Source organism: Neovison vison, chromosome 4 (assembly GCF_020171115.1).
Source record: "Neovison vison isolate M4711 chromosome 4, ASM_NN_V1, whole genome shotgun sequence".
Lineage (NCBI taxonomy): Eukaryota > Metazoa > Chordata > Mammalia > Carnivora > Mustelidae > Neogale > Neogale vison.
Genome location: NC_058094.1, coordinates 184333150 through 184352106, shown reverse-complemented (window position 1 = coordinate 184352106; position 18957 = coordinate 184333150). Strand labels below are relative to the sequence as shown.

General features: G+C 41.7%; 1 protein-coding gene across 5 annotated transcripts in view; it reads left to right on the top strand.

The window, feature by feature from the left end:
• The window catches only part of CPVL (carboxypeptidase vitellogenic like), a 132539-nt gene that overhangs the window by 80211 nt on the left and 33371 nt on the right, over positions 1-18957 (top strand). The window lies entirely within an intron of this gene.

Genomic DNA, 18957 nt, shown 5'->3' with positions numbered 1-18957 from the left:
GGACCCTAGAATTCTCACTGTGAAAGAAGGACACCAAGAGCAAGGGATGTAGGGAAAAGTCATCCTCTGAATTTCTTTCCTGCTACCACCATTCTCACCTCCTCTGATCTTCCTGAGCTGTTATCCTCTGTCCTCGGCCTGGTCTGTGGGGACACCACCCCAGGGTAAGTGTGCTCACGATGGAGGGGACCACCACCTGAGATGGTCCACGCCCTCTCTAGTTTCTGGTAGAGGCAGGAGTAATGTTTGAGATGAACAAAAACCAGGGCAGCCAGTAGAGGGCTGCACACCTTTGTGAATTAGAAAAAAGGCAACCTCCCCTCAGGATACTTGAGTTCCATTGGTCAAAAAATTCTAATTCATTGCCTTAATTGGAATCAAACTCTTTACTACCATTTTCTGCCATGAGGAATACACATGTCTATAAGGTCTTGAGATTGTTCAGTGTACAGCTGTCACTACTGTGCAAGGAGTCCATTGCCAAAGGTGCCCGTACTAGATTGCGTTCTGAACTATGCCAGACCTTAAAGGCTCATCTTTTGGCGCTGTCTCTAGTACACAGTTTGAGACTCTCGGTATACAACCCTTACTGAAAAAAAAATCTATGGTCAGTGGCATGCAATCTATAAACCCATTATAAATTTGTAGAACTTGATGAAATACTTTCTAAGAAAGAAAGGGTCTAGCTAGAGGAGGTCAGAATTTCAAGCATCCTTGTGTTTGGTTCCATCAGGATCCTGAGTGCTTGCCTACCCAGAGCCTTCTCTGCACACCTTTTTTTTTTTTTTTTTTTTTTTAAGATATTTTATTTATTTCAGAGAGAGTTCATGAGCAGAGGGAAGGGTACAGGGTGAAACAGACTCCCCACTGAGCAGAGAGCCTAACACAGAACCTAATCCTGGGACCCTGAGATCATGACCTTAGCCAAAGGTAGATACCTAAGCGACTAAGACACCCAGACACCCCTCTGCACACGTTTTTAAAGCATTTAACTGGTTGTCCTCTTCTCTGAGCTCTCAGACCATGTTGTCTCTACACTGTGGCCACACTTAGCACCCTGTAATATCATTGTAGGCTGTCCATTCCAACACCAGCCTGGAGCAGATGCCAATTACAAATGAATGAATGAATGAAAAATCCATTCTATAAATTAGTGCTACATCAAAGATATATCTAATAAATGTGTCCATGAGTCATTAGATATTATCTACAAATTCATTAGGCCAGAAAGAGCTGAACACTTGTGTTTTCAAGACATAAATGATGGGCTATAACATTAAAGAATACAAAGTGGGTTTGTTATTTGTTTGTTTGTTTGTTTGAGAGGAGAGCAGATAAAGAAGTTCCGTATACATTTTTTTGTGCCCCTGGGAAATACATTTTCTCATTGTCTAAATTGCACTAGTCTATGATTCTTTTCTCAGCCAAGTGAGGATAGGAAGGAACATGCAGCATACCTGATGATAAACTCTCTGGATAACTGGTTAATGACCATAGAGTATCCCCTTGATTGGTAAAGAATATACTGATTAAAAATGATCCAGTAGGGGCGCCTGGGTGGCTCAGTGGGTTAAGCCGCTGCCTTCGGCTCAGGTCATGATCTCAGGGTCCTGGGATCGAGTCCCACATCGGGCTCTCTGCTCAGCAGGGAGCCTGCTTCCCTCTCTCTCTCTGCCTGCCTCTCCGTATACTTGTGATTTCTCTCTGTCAAATAAATAAATAAAATCTTTTAAAAAAAAAATGATCCAGTATTTCAATATGTAAACATCTCTGTCCCTGTTTCCCATGTATCTTAAACCTACCAACATGAATTCCAGTGAAATCAGAATATTCTTTAAAATCCAAATTAGGGGGCTCCTGGGTGGCTTAATGGGTTAAAGCCTCTGTCTTCAGCTCAGATCATGATCCCAGAGTCCTGGGATCGAGCCCCACATCAGGCTCTCTGCTCAGCGGGGAGCCTGCTTCCTCTTCTCTCTCTCTATCTCTCTCTCTGCCTGCCTCTCTGCCTACTTGTGATCTCTGTCTGTCAACTAAATAAAATCTTAAAAAAAAAAAAGTTCAAGTTAGTTGTCAGGAAAAAAAGAGGATAGATTGGAGGTACAGATAAACTGTGTTTCCATAAAGAAAGAGAACAAAGTATGCAGTCAGTCTGAGCACCCACCAAAAATTGGCTGCTGCAGAAACAGACTACATATTCATTGCTACAGCTGGGGTTGCCTACAGGGCAATGATTATCTTTGGCTTGTCTGTTAACGGTGGTGAACCTCAGGGTATGAGCAATAGAATCGGAACAACCTAGGTTGTTTTAAAACATTAGTACCCTCAAAATTGTATTTATGCAAGCATCAGTGCTAATTTGTCAGAGAAAATAGTGCACATGTTTGTACTCCTAGGAACATGGACATCTTTTTCTAGTACCAGATTCATTGTAGGCAAAGTGGAGTTTCTCTGATGGGCTGAGGAAGACCTTCATCAGCTTCCGGGAGCTCAGAGAACTCTTGTGGCCCATCATTTTCTGTGTGGGCTTCATAGGAACATCATCCTTTTCTTGCCAGGAATGTGCACTCTAAAGTCATTCTCTTCCATTAACTTCAGATGTTTGGGCGGCAAATTGAAATACATTAGCAGTTTCCAAAATCAGTAGAAGAAGAAATAATCTTTTGGACTATTGGCATTCTCATGATAAGTTGGACCACAATACTTTCAGGATTTTTAGAGTTAGCTGGGTCATAGAGCATGATGGCTGTGAGCATGGGTTCTCAAGTACTTTGAGTTTGAATTCTGGTTCTCAGTTCACTGGCTGTGTTCCTTTGGAGGAAGATATTTATAACCTCTCTGTTCTTCAGCTTTTTTATTTGCAAAATGCAAATAATAATAGCACTTACAGGTGAGTTCTTGTGAGGTTTAAGTGGATTACATATGTAAAAACACTTAAAATAATGAATAGCAGTTAGAAAGTGCTTGAAAATATGGGCTGTTACCAATGGTGTTCAACAAATTTTAGCAAAAGTCCTTAAGCACATGCTATATGCAGAAGTTACGTAAGAAACCTTGGAAAACACAAAAATAAGAAAAGACTTAAAAAACTCTTGGTTTCTGGTTCAGCATTTAAGGGGTTTAGAAGTTACCACTTGATCTGAATAACAAGTAAAAAGTTAAACTGGAAAATCGACAACTCTTCCTAGATCTGTGAGAGAAGTGAGGCCAGAGGGCAAACACCTTCTCCACAAGTGGGAAAGAGGTGAGCAAATACAGAGAACCACAACTTATCTGAGCAGAAACGTCCATAGTAACCAGTACCAGAAAAACCCAAACTAAGTTTTTACAACAGGAAAATGAACAATCCAATTAAAAAATGGTCAAAGACCTTAACACACCCAGTCTTAAAACCTTAACCCCTCACTCAAGAAGATATACGGATGGCATCCAAGCCTCTGCAGAGTTGTTCAACATCACGTCTTCAGCGAATTGCAAATGTAAACCACGAGATGCCATTATACACTTATGAGAATGACCAAAATCCGGAACGCTGACAACACCAAGTGCTAAGAGGATATAGAGCAAAGGGAACTCTCATTCATTGCTGGTAGGAATGCAAAATAGTATAGCCACTTGGGAAGACAATTTGGCAGTTTGTTGTTTGCTTGTTATTGTTGTTTATACAACCAAACAACTTTAACCAGATAATCCAGTCATCATATGCCTTGGTATTTACCCAAATGAATTAAAAATTCATGTCCACACAAAATCCTTCACGCAGGGGTTTGTAGCAGCCCTATTCATAATTGCCAAAACTTGGAAGCAACAAGATGTCCTTTGGTAGCTGAGTGGATAAACTGTAGCATAGACAATGGACAATATTACTCAACACTATAAAAATGAGCTAGCGAGCTGTGCAAAGACATGGAGGAAACAAGTGAAAGAAGTCAGTATGAAAAAGCTGCACACTATACGTTTCCCATTCTATGAGATTCTGAGAAAGACAAAACTATGGAGACAAAGGTTCAGTTGTTGCCAGGGCTTAGTGAAGAGGGTGAGGTGAATAGGCAGGGCATATAAGATCTTTAGGGCAGCGAAACTATTCTGTATGACATTATAATGTGGATCTGTGTCATTATGCATTTGTCAAAATCCATAGTCTGTACACCATCACGAATGAGCCCTGACGTGAACTAGGGACGTTGAGTAATAACCATGTATTAGTGTAGGTTCCCATGTTGTAACAAATGTACCACTGTGGTGGGAAAGGTGGTGGGGGGCCAGTTTGTGCATGTGTGGGGTCAGGGGACAGAATGTAACGGTCTCATTTTCTGCTCAACTTTGCTGTGTGGCTAAGCTGCCCTAAAAAGTAAAGTTCAAGAATTAAAAAACAAAAAAGGCTTCATTGTCTGCCTAGTGAAAGAGATAGATACCAGTATAGTTGATAAAAGGTAGACTCAGTTTCTACTTCCGGCACAGTGATAGAGACTGAAAGGCCCCTTCACTGAAACAGAACGAAATTCAGTTGAAATTGCAACAAATACAGTTGCCACACTTTTGACAAAAGAAGATCTCAAAGTGAGAGAAAGAAAGCAAAAACAAAGAGAAACAAAGATAGGGAACTGAGTTCTGCAGAGCAGGAACAGTAGCACAGGGTGGCTGTAAAGACCAGTGTCCTCAGCTCTGTAATTAGTGACAGGGCCTTGGGCCCAAGAAAGGTGAGTTTGCCGAGCTGAGAGCCTGGTGCCAAGCCTGGGACACATGGAGAGGCTAATTGGTCCCATGATGGTAGTGAACTCTGGTGACCAACAGAACCAAATACACAACACCTAGAGGTATTTGGGGTTTTCAGATTTTTATTAGCTAAATTCAACACAAAAGTGAGCTCATTATCAACAGTCATCCACTCTGCTGTTAAACAGGGCTCCCACTGCTGAGGGTAAGCAGAACCAACTACAGAAGATGTGGATGTCCAAGGCACTGCAGATCTGGAAATATGTGGGATAGAATATAAATAACTAGGTATGAAATTTTTAAACACATAGAAAAGGAGTTTAGAAATAAGCAGTAGACAGCCATCAAATATGGCTAGGCCTATTTGAAAGAAAAGCAATAAGAACTGTTAAAAATGAAAAATACAGTATATTTAAAACCCAGTGCTTGGGAATAAAGAACAGATTAGACATGGCTGCCAATAAAATTCATGGATTAGGAGAAATTAATCAAAATGAGACATAATAAGACAAAGATGATTTGAACGATGTAATTAGCCAGCTTGATTTAATGAGTATATATAGATCTCTAAACATAGTGTCAGCAAGTCTCAAGTATTTTCAAGAATTTGCATCATACAGCCCATATTCTCTGACCATGTATGAATTTAGAAATCATTAATAACAATATATAAAAATATCCAAAAAAATACAAATAAAAATGTAAATCCATTTAACGTGTATATCAAAAAAGTTAGTTCAAAAAAGGATGAAAACCACATATACAGCAATGTTAAAAGAGAAAAACTTTTTCATCTAAATAAATGCAAAAACATGGATGTAATAAAATTAAAACATTTATGCTAAAAATTTTAGCAAACTAAGAATAGTATCTTTTTCTTTTTCATTTAAGATTTTATTTATTTATTTGACACAAAAAGAGTGAGAGAGAGCACAAGCAGGGGGAACAGCAGCAGGAGAGGGAGAAGCAGATGAGGTGGGAGCCTGATGTGGAACTCGATCTCAGGACTCCAGGATCATGACCTAACCCAAAGGCAGTTGCTTGCTTAACTGACTGAGCCACCGAGGTGCCCCACTGTATTGGTTTCCTATGGCTGCTATAATACCATTACTGCAGACTTGATGGCATAAACTACAGAAATTTATTTCCTCACAGTCCTGAAGGATAGAAATCTAATGTCACCTTCAGTGGTGTTAGTACGGCTCTGCTCCCTCTGGAGACTCTATGGGATAATCCATTCCTTGCCACTTCCAGCTTTTGGTGGCTATTGGCATTCTTTGGCTTGTGGCTACATCATTCCAATATCAACCTCTGTGGTCCCATGGACTTCTTTTGGTTTAGGGTCAAATATCCTTCTACCACCCCCTTATAAGGATACATGAGACTGCATTTAGGGACCTCATAGATAATCCAGAATAAGCTCCCCATTTGAAAATGCTTAATCCAATCACATCTGCAAAGTCTGTCTTCCTCCTTCCTTTGTACCTTCATTTCTTCCTTTGCTTGTTTTTTATTTGCTACAGAAGGTAGCATTCACAGGTTCCAGGGATTAGGACTGGATATCCTTGGGGAGGCAGTATTATTCAGCCCAGCATACAGTATGAGACTTTCTTGACTTGATTTTAAAAAACTACCGAAAGTCCACAATAAGCATTCTTTCTGTTTCATAAGACAGAACACACGTTGCTTTAAAATCAGAATTCAGGGGCGCCTGGGTGGCTCAGTGGGTTAAAGCCTCTGCCTTCGGCTCAGGTCATGATCCCAGGGTCCTGGGATTGAGCCCCGCGTGGGGCTCTCTGCTCTGTGGGGAGCCTGCTAACTCCTCTCTCTCTCTCTGCCTGCCTCTCTGCCTACTTGTGATCTCTGTCAAATAAATAAATAAAATCTTAAAAAAAATAAAATAAAATCAGAATTCATTATGATGTAAACAAATAAATTTTAAAAGAATGGGGGGAATTCCAGTTACTAAATGTATAGGGAATAATGGAGTCATGATTTGACAGATAGTACAGTAATAGTAGTTTCGGGCAAGAATCACCAATGGATGCTAAATTTGGTGAGTGAAACTGTGATGAGAAACATAGTCTCAAAGTATTCCCCTTCAAAATATTTATGCTGAAAAGAAAATTAGTAACTTTACAGTAGAGAACCCTGGCATATATGATATGATCTAAGTTAACATTACCATTAATGGGACAAACCAACATTATATGCCTCTGATGTGTTATACCTAAAAGACACAATAACATTGATGTGATGATGTTCTTCCAAGAAGTGTCTAACAGGAATGTGATCATGAGGAAACATCAGACAAACTCAAATTGGGGGACATTTCACAAAATAATTGCTAGTACTTGTCAAAAGATCATAAAAGACCAAAGTATAAGAAGAAGAAAAAGAGGGAGGAGAAGGTAGTAGAAGAGGAAGAAGAAGAAAAAGGAGAGAAGGAAGGAAGGGAGAAAGGAGGGAGTAGGAAGGAAGGGAAGAAAAAAGGATGGAAGGAAAGGAAGGGAAACAGAGGGAGAGAAAGAAAGAGGAGGAGGGGAGAGGAGAAGGAAAAAAAGAGAAAAAAGAAAAGAAAAAACAATTTTTAAAATTTTAAAAAATTTTTTAAAAAAAGAAAAAAGGGGAAAAAAATCCAACCTGAGGGATTAAGGAGACTTGAAACCTGAATATATACAATGTATCACCTAGGACCAAAAAAAGGGGACAAGTGGAATATTTTGAATGAAATCTGTAGAACAGAAAATGGTTTATATCAATATTAACTTTCTGGTTTTAATGATTCCATGGTGGTTATGTGAGATGTTAGTCGTTTGAAGGCTACATGAAGGGTACCCAGGAATTCTTCGTATTATTTCTTCAACAACTTTATTGAGGTTACAGTTCCCAGACTGCAGAATTTAAAATGAACATTTAAAATGTTCAAGTCTGGGGCGCCTGGGTGGCTCAGGGGTTAAAGCCTCTGCTTTCGGCTCAGGTCATGATCCCAAGGTCCTGGGATCAAGCCCCGCATCGGGCTCTCTGCTCAGCAGGGAGCCTGCTTCCTCCTCTCTCTCTCTCTGCCTGCCTCTCTGCCTACTTGTGATCTCTGCCTGTCAAATAAATAAATAAAATCTTTAAAAAATAAAATAAAATAAAATGTTCAAGTCTGTGATGTTTAAGATACTCACAAATGTTTGCAACCGTTACCACTCTTGAACTTCAGAACGTTTTTGTCACCTCCCAAAAACTCCCTTATCCTTTAGCAGTAACTCCCTCATTAGTAACTCACCCCCTTCCAGCCCCTCACAACGACTACTCTCCTATTTCCATGGAGTTGCCTATTTTGGACATTATACATAAACGGAAGCCTATACTATGCAGCCTTTTGTAACTGGCGTCTTTCACTGAACACAGGGTTTTTAGGTCACATATCCATGCAGCGCGTATCATGACTTTGTTCCTTTTTTTTTTTTTTAAGATTTTATTTATTTATTTGACAGACAGAGATCATAAGTAGGCAGAGAGGCAGGCAGAGAGAGAGAGGGAAGCAGGCTCCCCACTGAGCAGAGAGCCCGATGTGGGACTCGATCCCAGGACCCTGAGATCATGACCTGAGCCGAAGGCAGCGGCTTAACCCACTGAGCCACCCAGGCGCCCCGACTTTGTTCCTTCTTATTGCCAAATAATATTCCGCTGTATGACTAGACCCCATTTTATTCATCCACTCATCAGTTATTCCCACTTTTCCCCTCTTACGCATCATACTGCGACGAGCAGAAGAATACATACAGAATAAAACAGGAAAACAGGCAAAAGTAAATAATATATTATTTTGAGATACATGTGTATGTAGTAAAACTTTTTTCAGAAGTTAGGAAATTCTAAACCTAAACCTCAGGGTAGGGGTTCTCTTGGTGCGGTGGGCAGAGGGTTGGGACAGGGGAGAAGTATTCTGGGTGGATTTGCTGGTACTGGTCACACACTCGTTCTTAGGGTGGCTAGTGCATTTGTGAATGTCTGTGTGTAGTGTGCTTCCTAACCTACAGACGCAGTGTAATACATTCCGGGACGTATGTATAGTATATATATGTAGTATACATGTGTCTGTAGTGTGCACAGTTTTGAAGGAGGCAGACGGTGACGTGTGCTGTGCAGATGTAATTGACCATGTTCTGAGCAAGTGGACTGCTTAGCGTGGCTGCGCCTTTACACTCACTCAGCACAGGACAGAGGTTTGCAAGGCATGATAGGGGAGACAGACACTGATCTCTCACTGAGAATTCCATCAGTTTTCCTCACAGGGAGATGTTGATTACATAATCCAAAACAGATATTTAAATAATCTTTTTCTACCTCACTCCATAGGCCTGTTAGTGGGCAATAAATTTCCCTTGCAAATCATATTCTCTTCCAATTCCTTGATACTCATGTTAAGGTGTGTGCAGTTTCAGGTGTCAAGCTGCCTAGAATTTAAATTTTCCCTCTCACTCCCTAATCTATAAAATCTTACTTATCTCATAGAAATAAGCATAATAAGGGCAGCCATCTTACCTTCTTAGTAACCACTCTATGTAAGGTACCTAGCACAGTGTCTGACATGTAGCTGGCACCCAATAAACTTTAATGATGGAAGAATTCTCATGGCAGGGGAGGGACACCTGGGTGCCTCAGTTGGTTAAGCATCTGCCTTTGGCTCAGGTCATGAGCCCGGGGTCCTGGGCTCGAGTCCCGGCATCGGGCTCCCTGCTCAGCAGGGAGCCTCCTTCTCCCTCTGCCTCTGCCCCTCCCACTGCTTGTGTGTACTGGCTCATGCTCTCTTTCTCTCTGTCAAATAAATAAATAAAATATAAAATTAAAAAAAAGAAACAATTGTCATGAGAAAAAGGAAGTAATGTCAAAAGACTTGACAGAGAGTAGGTGCTGCCTAAGAATACGTTACTTCCCTTAATTTGCCCTTCTCCTACCATTCTGGAACTGCACTTCTACTCTGGCTGGGTTTGCATTGCTCCCTTGGCTTTAGAAGCACCTGGGGAGCCTCAAAAACAAAACAAAACAAAACACACCTAAAATCATGGCCCACTCCACCAAGTGTTCTGATTTAATTGCCTGGTATAGCTCCTAACACATAGTAGTGTGAATAAGCTTGGAAGGAAAGGAGGGGGGAAAGGACAGAATGATAGAAAAAAGAAAAAAAAAGGTGGTTTGTTCATTTATACCATAGCTGTCTTTACAATAAACTCAGATTTGATTTTAGTAACTGCAGATAATTCATCAGTCTGATTACCATTGATTACGTTATTATGTTCCCTTCTCTTTAAGCAGGATTTTTTAAAAAACAAAAACAAATATGCTCTCATACGCTGATTATAATATGTATCTTGACTTAAAAAAAAAAAATGTGAGGGGGGCCTGGGTGGCTCAGTGGGTTAAGCCTCTGCCTTTGGCTCAGGTCATGGTCTCAGGGTCCTGGGATCGAGCCCCGCATCGGGCTCTCTGCTCAGCGGGGAGCCTGCTTCCTCTTCTCTCTCTCTATCTCTCTCTCTGCCTGCCTCTCTGCCTACTTGTCATCTCTATCTGTCAAATAAATAAATAAAATCTTTTTAAAAATATATAGTAGGGGGTGGAAAGTGTCTCTCTAAAATCTAGGAAAAGCAGGCCATACTCCCTAAGAGCTGTTGACTTTGAATAGCCTGTTCTTTGTAGAGCTCTGTGCTTAATCCTTTCTGATAAAGACGACTATGCTGTTCTTATGATGATTCTTGTTTAAAAAATTTTTTTTGAATTTTTTTTGTTTTGTTTTGTTGTTTTTTTTAATTTGAGAAATCTCAGGAATTTTTACTCAGGTCTGTCCTAAGCCAATACATTTTTCTGTAAATGTCACAGCGCCAGTTAAGTTTTGTTCAGTTTAGTTCCCTATTTAGACCATGAGATGTTTGCAGCAGGTGATGACTCTGGACCTACCTGTGCTGGGCTGCTAGGGGGTTCAGCAGTTTAAAGCAACTGCTGCAAATCACTCTTGACAGTTTGCAAAAGACTGTGCAACTTGGTGAGATGCGAACTTCAATGAACACTTTCTCACCACCTAAATTCGTGGATTCTATGTCTCTTATTCACCATCACTCTCAATTACCCTGAGTAGTTATGCTGTGCCTCACCAAAACTGTCACAATGTAGCAGATTCCCTGCCTTTATTTTGAAGGTGCTGTCATCCAAGAACATGTGCTGACCTTTAGCTGCTCACTTATAGGCAATATTGGTAAATAATGTTTTTTATTAACATATAACGTATTATTTGTTTCAGGGGCACTTGAATATGTTTTTAACTCCTTTTCTCTGTCTGGCTATAGTTCTTGCCTTCCCCAAAACATATGAGCTATATTTTCAAAGTCTAAATGTTCATGAGAGTGAGAATGTGAGTGAGTGAGTGTGTGTGTGATTGTATGTCCCGTGTGAAACCATTATTTCAACCAACAAGAGCTACAGCTCTATTCCTAAAGGCCATTTGGATCAAAAGCAAAGCCTTGTCCTTGAATTTGAAGTTGCTCCCATTGCTAGGTCTTTAGGAAGGCCACTGCAAATTCAGGAGGTACCATCTCCAAATACCAGTTTCTACCTCCGTGTGCTTGTGCTTTGAAAGGTCGAATTGCCCTGGGGTAGGGCTTAGTTTGCTGTGTTTAAAAGTTCATCTTGTCAGGAAATTGTAAATTTAAAGTTACCTTTCCCTGTCCTTTCTCATCCTGCAGCTCATTAAGTTTCAACTAATTGCATCTTCAGAACTCAGGATCTTAATGTGTTTCAGCTTTACCACCGGAGCAAAATCTTAACACCCAGCTGTTGAGTTCTTGTTACTTATCCCAGGCTATCAAAAGATTTTCATTTACAAATGGGCAGTTCTTGATTAATGAATGTGCCTTAGAATTTTGAAAGGTAAATATTTCTAGTAGATCTAACTCATTTTAGCGGTCACTCTAATTGCTTGTGGCATTTTCCTTAATGACATTTTCTGATGGTAAAATGGCAATCGTGGCCAGGAAACGAGATTTGACAAATGACAATTTCTTGCATACAGGAAAGCCCGAATGCTTAAATAGGTCTGATTCTTCAAATTTTAGGTGGACTCTAAGCTTCTATCAAAGCATGATGGGAAAAGTCTGGCTTTGTTGACTCTAAGCTGACGTGATCACTTTTCTTCCAAAACCCTTTGAAAAGACAATGAAGCCATTCTATGAAAAACTTCTGGGAGGAGGAAGTAGCTCCCAGTGAAGCCTAACTAAAGAGAGGGAAGCTAATCCTGGGACATTTGTTTTATGTAATCATAGCCTATAGAAAAGCAACTGCCACTTTATAAGCAAATAAAAATAGTGTACATAGGAAAATCAGTGTATACTGCAGACTTCCTTATTAATTCATTTTACCTATTTCAGTTATAATCCAAGTGTATGCAGTAGCAGCATTAATTTTTTTATGAACTGACTTCTACTGGGCTTCTTAATTTTTTTTTGAAGATTTTATTTATTTATTTGACAGACAGAGATGACAAGTAGGCAGAGAGGCAGGCAGAGAGAGAGGGGGAAGCAGGCTGCCCGCTGAGCAGAGAGCCCAATGTGGGGCTCGATCCCAGAATCCTGGGATCATGACCTAGGCCGAAGGCAGAGGCTTAACCCACTCAGCCACTCAGGTGCCTCTGGGCCTCTTAATTTTTAAGCATTTTGATGAAGAAGGGTAAAGAGAATACCCATCAATTATAAAAGAGACTTTGATTTCACCCAAACCCGCCATGCTTCTGACACCTGTTCTTGTTTGTCCTTTCAGTTCACATTGGGACGAAATGTTCACATGAGAAATGACATGTATTTCTATTTTCTCTTATTTCTTTAAGCTGTTTGAAAATATATTCTGTGTGAATTGGTTTGTTTTCAGTTTGCTTTGTCTGGGGAGCACGGTCATCATTGTGCGAGGGCTTTATTTTGTTGTCGAGTGATACTCAAAACATTAGAAGGTACACTTATGATTTATGGCAACAGAAAATGTAAACTTTCATCTGGAGTCACCCAAATATGGCAGGGGGAGGGCAGTATGAGGAGAAAGATAATAATAGCGATACCATCTGCCAGGGAGGCTCCATGGCTCTCAAAATCAGTGCGCTTAGAAATGCGTATTTAAATCCAGGTGCTATGAAAGCCAACTGCTGTGAATACAGACGATTATATCAGTTGACTTTATGTTGAAAAGATAAATAGGGAAAGAGTGGGGGGTGTCGTCCATTCCAGATCCCGTGAGGGGGTCTCTTGTGCAGTAACCTTCGCCACACCGCAGTAGCTTCTCCATCTTTCGTCCTCACGCCATGGTATGACAGGAGAAGGTGCCAAATGCGGACACAAATGTCATAAAACTGGACCGTGGGAAACCAGGGTGTGCCCACCACCATCCTCTGGGGAGTGGGAGGAAAATAGTAAAGGCTTCATTTTTCTTTTAATTAAAAAAAAAAAAAAGGAGGGGTGCCTGGGTGGCTCAGTGGGTTAAAGCCTCTGCCTTCGGCTCAGGTTATGATCCCAGGGTCCTGGGATCAAGCCCCGCATCGGGCTCTCTGCTCAGTGGGGAGTCTGCTTCCCCCTCTCTCTCTCTGCCTGCTTCTCTGCCTACTTGTACTCTCTGTCAAATAAATAAATAAAATCTTAAAAAAAAAAAGGGAAATTAAAAAAACAAACAAAAACTATGCTAATGTTTCATAGATGGATTGGCACCAGGCACTTATGGTCTGTATGTTAGAGAGTCACATATTTAGCTGTGATGGACCCAGAATGCCCAAAGCCAGTGTTCTTGTTTTTCTAACCTTCGCCATCATCATTTGAGCCCATTGGCCGCAGGATCTGGCTCCAGGTTCAGCACTTTTTCCACTAGAGTTTCCTCTTCTTCATCTGAGTGTGACTTAATTCAATGGCAGTTGACCTGGTTTATCGGTCTAGAAGGGGAGGCAGTGTTCGCACGCTTACAGCTGCCTGAGCAAACCACCGTCGCAGCCCCCGGAGGCCCTTCCAGAGCCGTGGCGTCGCTGGGTGGCCTGTCCTGCTCTGTCGAAGTCGCCCAGTCCCGCCCTGGCCGTGGGTCAGTCTGTGCTGTCAGCTTGATTATGAGCAACTCCCACGTCCTGTCACTGGGTAACAGTCTACACCACGGCACAGGGTTCCTGTGCTGAGTGACGTGTGATTGGATGAAAGCTGGAAAGTTCAACCAGGCTTTTTGAAAGAAGAGCAAGGCAGGAGCCCCTGACCTCCCGTGTCTTGACTCCCCTGTGTCTCCCTGGGCTCTGCTCACTCTGAATATTCAAGTCTGTTTCTTCATCCTCTGCACAATCCTCGTATTTATTACAGTGTTTTGCACAATCCCTTTGATCTTATTCTCTGGAAAAAATAGGCAGAAAGTGCCTTACTTACCAAGCAAGGGGGAGTTATGTTTGGGGGAGAAAAACAAACAAACAAACGAATTGCAAGCTCCTGGAACGACTTTGATGGAATATCACTGTTGAGAGTATGGGGCAGAGAACCTTGTGTCTGACTGATACCAGATTTTTCTGTGTAGGGATAAACCTAAAGACCATAGAGCATCAGTGAGACTTCTTTTTTTTAATTTGGTAAAGAGAGGGAGCTATGCGACCAGGTACGTGTCTTCTCTCATGGGCATATCAGCCTGGTTGGAAACTTTTCACTTATTTTGCTGCTCACCTGGGAACTGATGAAAGTGGGCAAATTAGACTTCTAGAAGTGCCTTTTCTGGTTCCTTGGGTGAGTCCCTGTTTACTCTTAATCTTCTGATATAGAAGGCAAAGTAATCCTCATTTGCAGAGAACTAGAGCTTTCTCACCTGGAAGGGAAGTCTGTTATGGGAGATGAGAAAGGCCAGCCAGAATCCAGAATGGGCTGCACCTTGCTGAGTGCCCTCCTCACAGGGCAGTGGAAGGCCTCCCTTCCCACTGTTCGTGTTCCTTTGGGACCTTATGAGCACTTCCTTTTTTTTTTTTTTTCTTTTTTTAAAGATTTTTATTTATTTATTTGACAGACAAAGAGAGAGAGGGAGAGCACAAGCCCAGGGAGTGGCAGGCAGAAGGAGAGGGAGAAGCAGGCTCCTCGATGAGCAGGAAGCCCGATGAGGGCTTGATCTCAGAACCCTGGGATCATAACCTGAGCCAAAGGCAGACGCTTAACCCTGTGAGCCACCCAGGCGCCCCTTCTGAGCACTTCTAAATTGATGCCTGTTGAGGTTGCTGGGCATTTCTTCTGTGGCAAACCACACTGCTCTCTGTTGGTCCGTGGGATAGCTTCAGCAGGGAGGTCATTTCCCTGCCCTTCCCTGGTAGAAGGGAGAGCAGGCACCAGCGACATTGCATAGTGTCTGGGACTCTGCTTCCCTCTTTTCCATCTCAAAATCCTTGGTGGACCCACACAGATTTATAGCAATGCTCTTTATTTTTGAACTTGAGTGACAGTGATGTCAAGGAGCGGGGAACTGGCAGGGGACTTGATGGCAAGGGGTTTTCTGGAGCTCCTATCTATTCCCCGAATAATAGAGGCCGGAGAAACAACTCCCACTCCTGCACCTGGACTGTTTTCCAGCTTCCTGAGTCCAGCTGGGTGAACTGCAGATTCCTCGTCTCAGAGTGGCCGTCCTTGGAAGTTGTGTCTGTCTTCTGGAAACTGTTGACAAAGGGACAGATTGTCTTTGTAGGATATACCAAACCCAAGGTATACATGGCTGCTGTCCAGTAGAAATAAAATGCAAGCCACGTATGTACTTTTAAACTTTCCACAAGGAACATTAAAAATACATAAAGAAGCAGGTGAAATTAATTTTGATAACATTTTCATTAACCCACTATACCCAAAATAGTATGTCTGCATGCCATCGATATTAAGAAATTACTGAGATACTGTACATTCTTTTCTTGGTAGGAAGTCATCAGGAACCAGTGCGTATCTTAGACTTATAGCACATCTCAGTTTGGACTAGCCATGTTCCAAGTGCCCACTAGCCCCATGTGGTTGGTGGCTACTCTGTTGATTAGTCCGGGTCATTACCTGTAGCCTTAATTATTATAAATCACAGTATTTTTTACTTGTTCCATGGGGCTGTTTCTTGTTGGCTGGGTCGAGTGCAAATGTATATACTCATTAATGAAGTTCATTTAATAATGTGGGAAAGGAAAGAATTGGCTCCGTGGCCTACCTTTCAGTGGAGTAATAACATTGGCAAGCACAAAGCAGTCTTTGGAGGTGACCTTTGGTGTGATCTTGAAGCTGGCATTCTGACAACCAGGAAGGACAAGTTCCTCTCTGGAGAGACTCATCTGGGAAACGGACAAGGCTGCTCCTGGGGCAGTTTCAGTTCATTAAATCCAGTTATTGTGAGGAGGGTCAGAGGAGACACTTAAGAGGTTAGGGAATCAGAAATGGGCTCTGAGGGACGCCTGGGTGGCTCAGTTGGTTGGACGACTGCCTTCGGCTCAGGGCGTGATCCTGGAGTCCCGGGATCGAGTCCCACATCAGGCTCCCAGCTCCATGGGGAGTCTGCTTCGCTCTCTGACCTTCTCCTCGCTCATGCTCTCTCTCACTGTCTCTCTCTCAAATAAATAAATAAAATCTTTAAAAAAAAAAAAAAAAAAAAGAAATGGGCTCTGAGAGCAGACCCTGAAACAAGAAGCTGAGCAAAGACTCCCCTCAAATGGGCCCCCATGACTTTTCTATTCCAACGGGAGGAAATAAATGATTCTGGGTCATTATTAGAAGTAATTTTAAGTGTGCTATTCTAGGTAGTTAAATTTTCTTTCAAAGAGCCTTGGGTTGCAGTGATGGCTTGCTGGATCCTTGTCAACTTGGCTTTGCTTCTCGTTCCCTTCTAAAAGCAACTGAATTATTTAGAGTTAAGTTGCAAGAAAGCAGGAATAATTTTCTTTGGCCAAAAGACATTATTTGTATAATCGCTGGGTGCTCACTCCAACTTGTTTCTCCACTTTCGTTTTTCTTTACTCGTCTTGGCATAACCAGCTGGTGGGGGAATGGCAGGCACATGGGGGTGTTTATTCTAAGTTCATTTTTCCTCTTTCTTTGTCTTCCTTTCTCCTCAAACTTGGAAGCAGAATGTGTCCCTTTTGAAGAACAGCTTGGTTGCAGAAGTGACTACTGTTCATTCAGTGGTTGCGTTATTTTCCCACCAGTCTCCTTTAGGCAGGCCCTGAAGACTCTGGCTTCCTGCGTTACAGCCCTGTATCCCTGCAGAATCATCGGGAAGAAGTAGGGCCAAAAGAGCAAGCAGTGGGCCACTGGGACTGAGGCATTGTCCGCAAAAGGATAACAGCTCTGCTTGCAGTCGCGAACATTTCTGGAACATTATCTTGCACAGCAGAAATTCAGTTTTTCTTTTGCAGTTGAGCTTTTGGGAAACCCTCAGGAATTACCCCAGGTTGAGGTGGATATTAGTGAACTTAATTCTCTTCTGTTCAGGAGAAAGTCACCGGTGGGTCATGCTAATTGCCTCAGGCAGAAACAACTCCCAGCTACACTGGGGTTTATAATAGAAGAATGAGAAGTAAGGCAGCCAAAAGAGGAAGTGTGGAGGGCTGCTTTGTAGGAGTTTCATTGATTTAGCATCTGTAGGGAAAGCTTCTTAAAAAAAAAAAAAAAAAGAAGGGTTTTTTTGGTTTTTTTTTTTGTTTTGTTTTTTAGTGCACAGGAGAACATTCAAAACTAAGACAGATAGCAGCCAACTGGGACCGCTGTGCAGCCTGGAATAGCGGAGGCTGCCGTTCCATCATTTCCCCAAACAGGAAACCACAAAATGTTGGAGATTAAGGTCACTAGATCATTGGGGAAAGAGCATAACTTTGTCTGCAAAGTATTATGATGGATTGTAAATGGGCCAAAATATAAGCATAAATCTTTCGTCTAAAAATGCTACAACAAAAATCCAGCCTTCTCACAAAAGCCCAGTTTGCTTTCCTGTCGTACTAGGAGACCAGAGCTCCTTTTGGCGGCATTTCAGTAATTTTCCTAATAAGTTGAGGAGTAGTCAGGAAAGCAGAGAGAAAAGCTTTGTGTGTTCTCTGTCAGTAACATGTGTGCTTCAGTTTGGGGTTAAAAAAAAAAAAAAAAAGCAAAGATTTAGATCAGTAAGTGGCCCTCACGTGATTTATTTTCAGTCTTCCGCTTTTCTACTGGTGACAATGAAAATATATCAAAATCACATTCATATACCTTTCTGCCCCAAATCCCTTCTTTCAAGTATTCAGTTGTATAGCCGCCATGTAAAAGTACAGATGTCTTTTTTCCCCTTTGAGTATCATGTGTGATCCCCTAAATTACTTGAAGTCAGAATTTGACTCCGACCGGGGGGGTAGGGGGCTGAGGGTGTTTTCAGGTGAGTCTGCAGGTAAACTGGTCTGTGGCTAGCTTGGGTGTCGGTTGCTTTCTATCTGCCTGGAAAATATTTACCCTTCTGAGGTGTGTATTGTGTAAAATAAGGTTATTATCATCTGATTCTGTTCATCAGATCTTTACTAGGGAGAGGTTTTCTTGCTGAGAGAGTTAAATCCATGAAAAAAAAAAAACTGTTGTATATACATCCAGAAAATCTTGTGGTTTAAGATGTTAAAATGACTAGATTTTATTTTTTTTTAAGATTTTATTTATGTCTATTAAAGAGAGAGAGAGAGCAGCAGGGAGGGGTAGAGGGAGAAGCAGGGAGCTGAGTGGGGAGCCCAATGTGGGGCTCGATCCCAGGACCCCCTGAGCTAAAGGAAGACGTTTAACCCACTGAGCCACCCAGGCCTCCAATGACTAGATTTTAGAAATACTTAAATGGAACTGACTTTTTCTGTGACCCTCTTTTAGGAAAACTTAGAGATGAAAGAGTATATATGCCTCTTCTCTTCTAATTATTCGCTGCTTTGGAAAGTTAAAAAAAAATCTGGAGTGTTAGGAGGATAAGGGTCACATCTTTTCATATGTGTTCCCTGGGTGTCTAGGCCTCAGGCTTTGCATGAATATTTACTTTATTTATTCATAAGTAGGGATTTCCCAAAAGCAGATTAAACAAGCAAGCAAACAAAACACGCTCCATATATAAGTGAGCATGTACTCTTGCCTCCAACTCAGACAAAAGGCCACTTCCCTTCCATTTTTCAAAGGAAGTGAAATTCCACTGCCTGTGGATCCAGGAAGGAAAGGAAAGGAATAGAGTTGGGTTTAGACCTACTGATCTTTCCTTTTT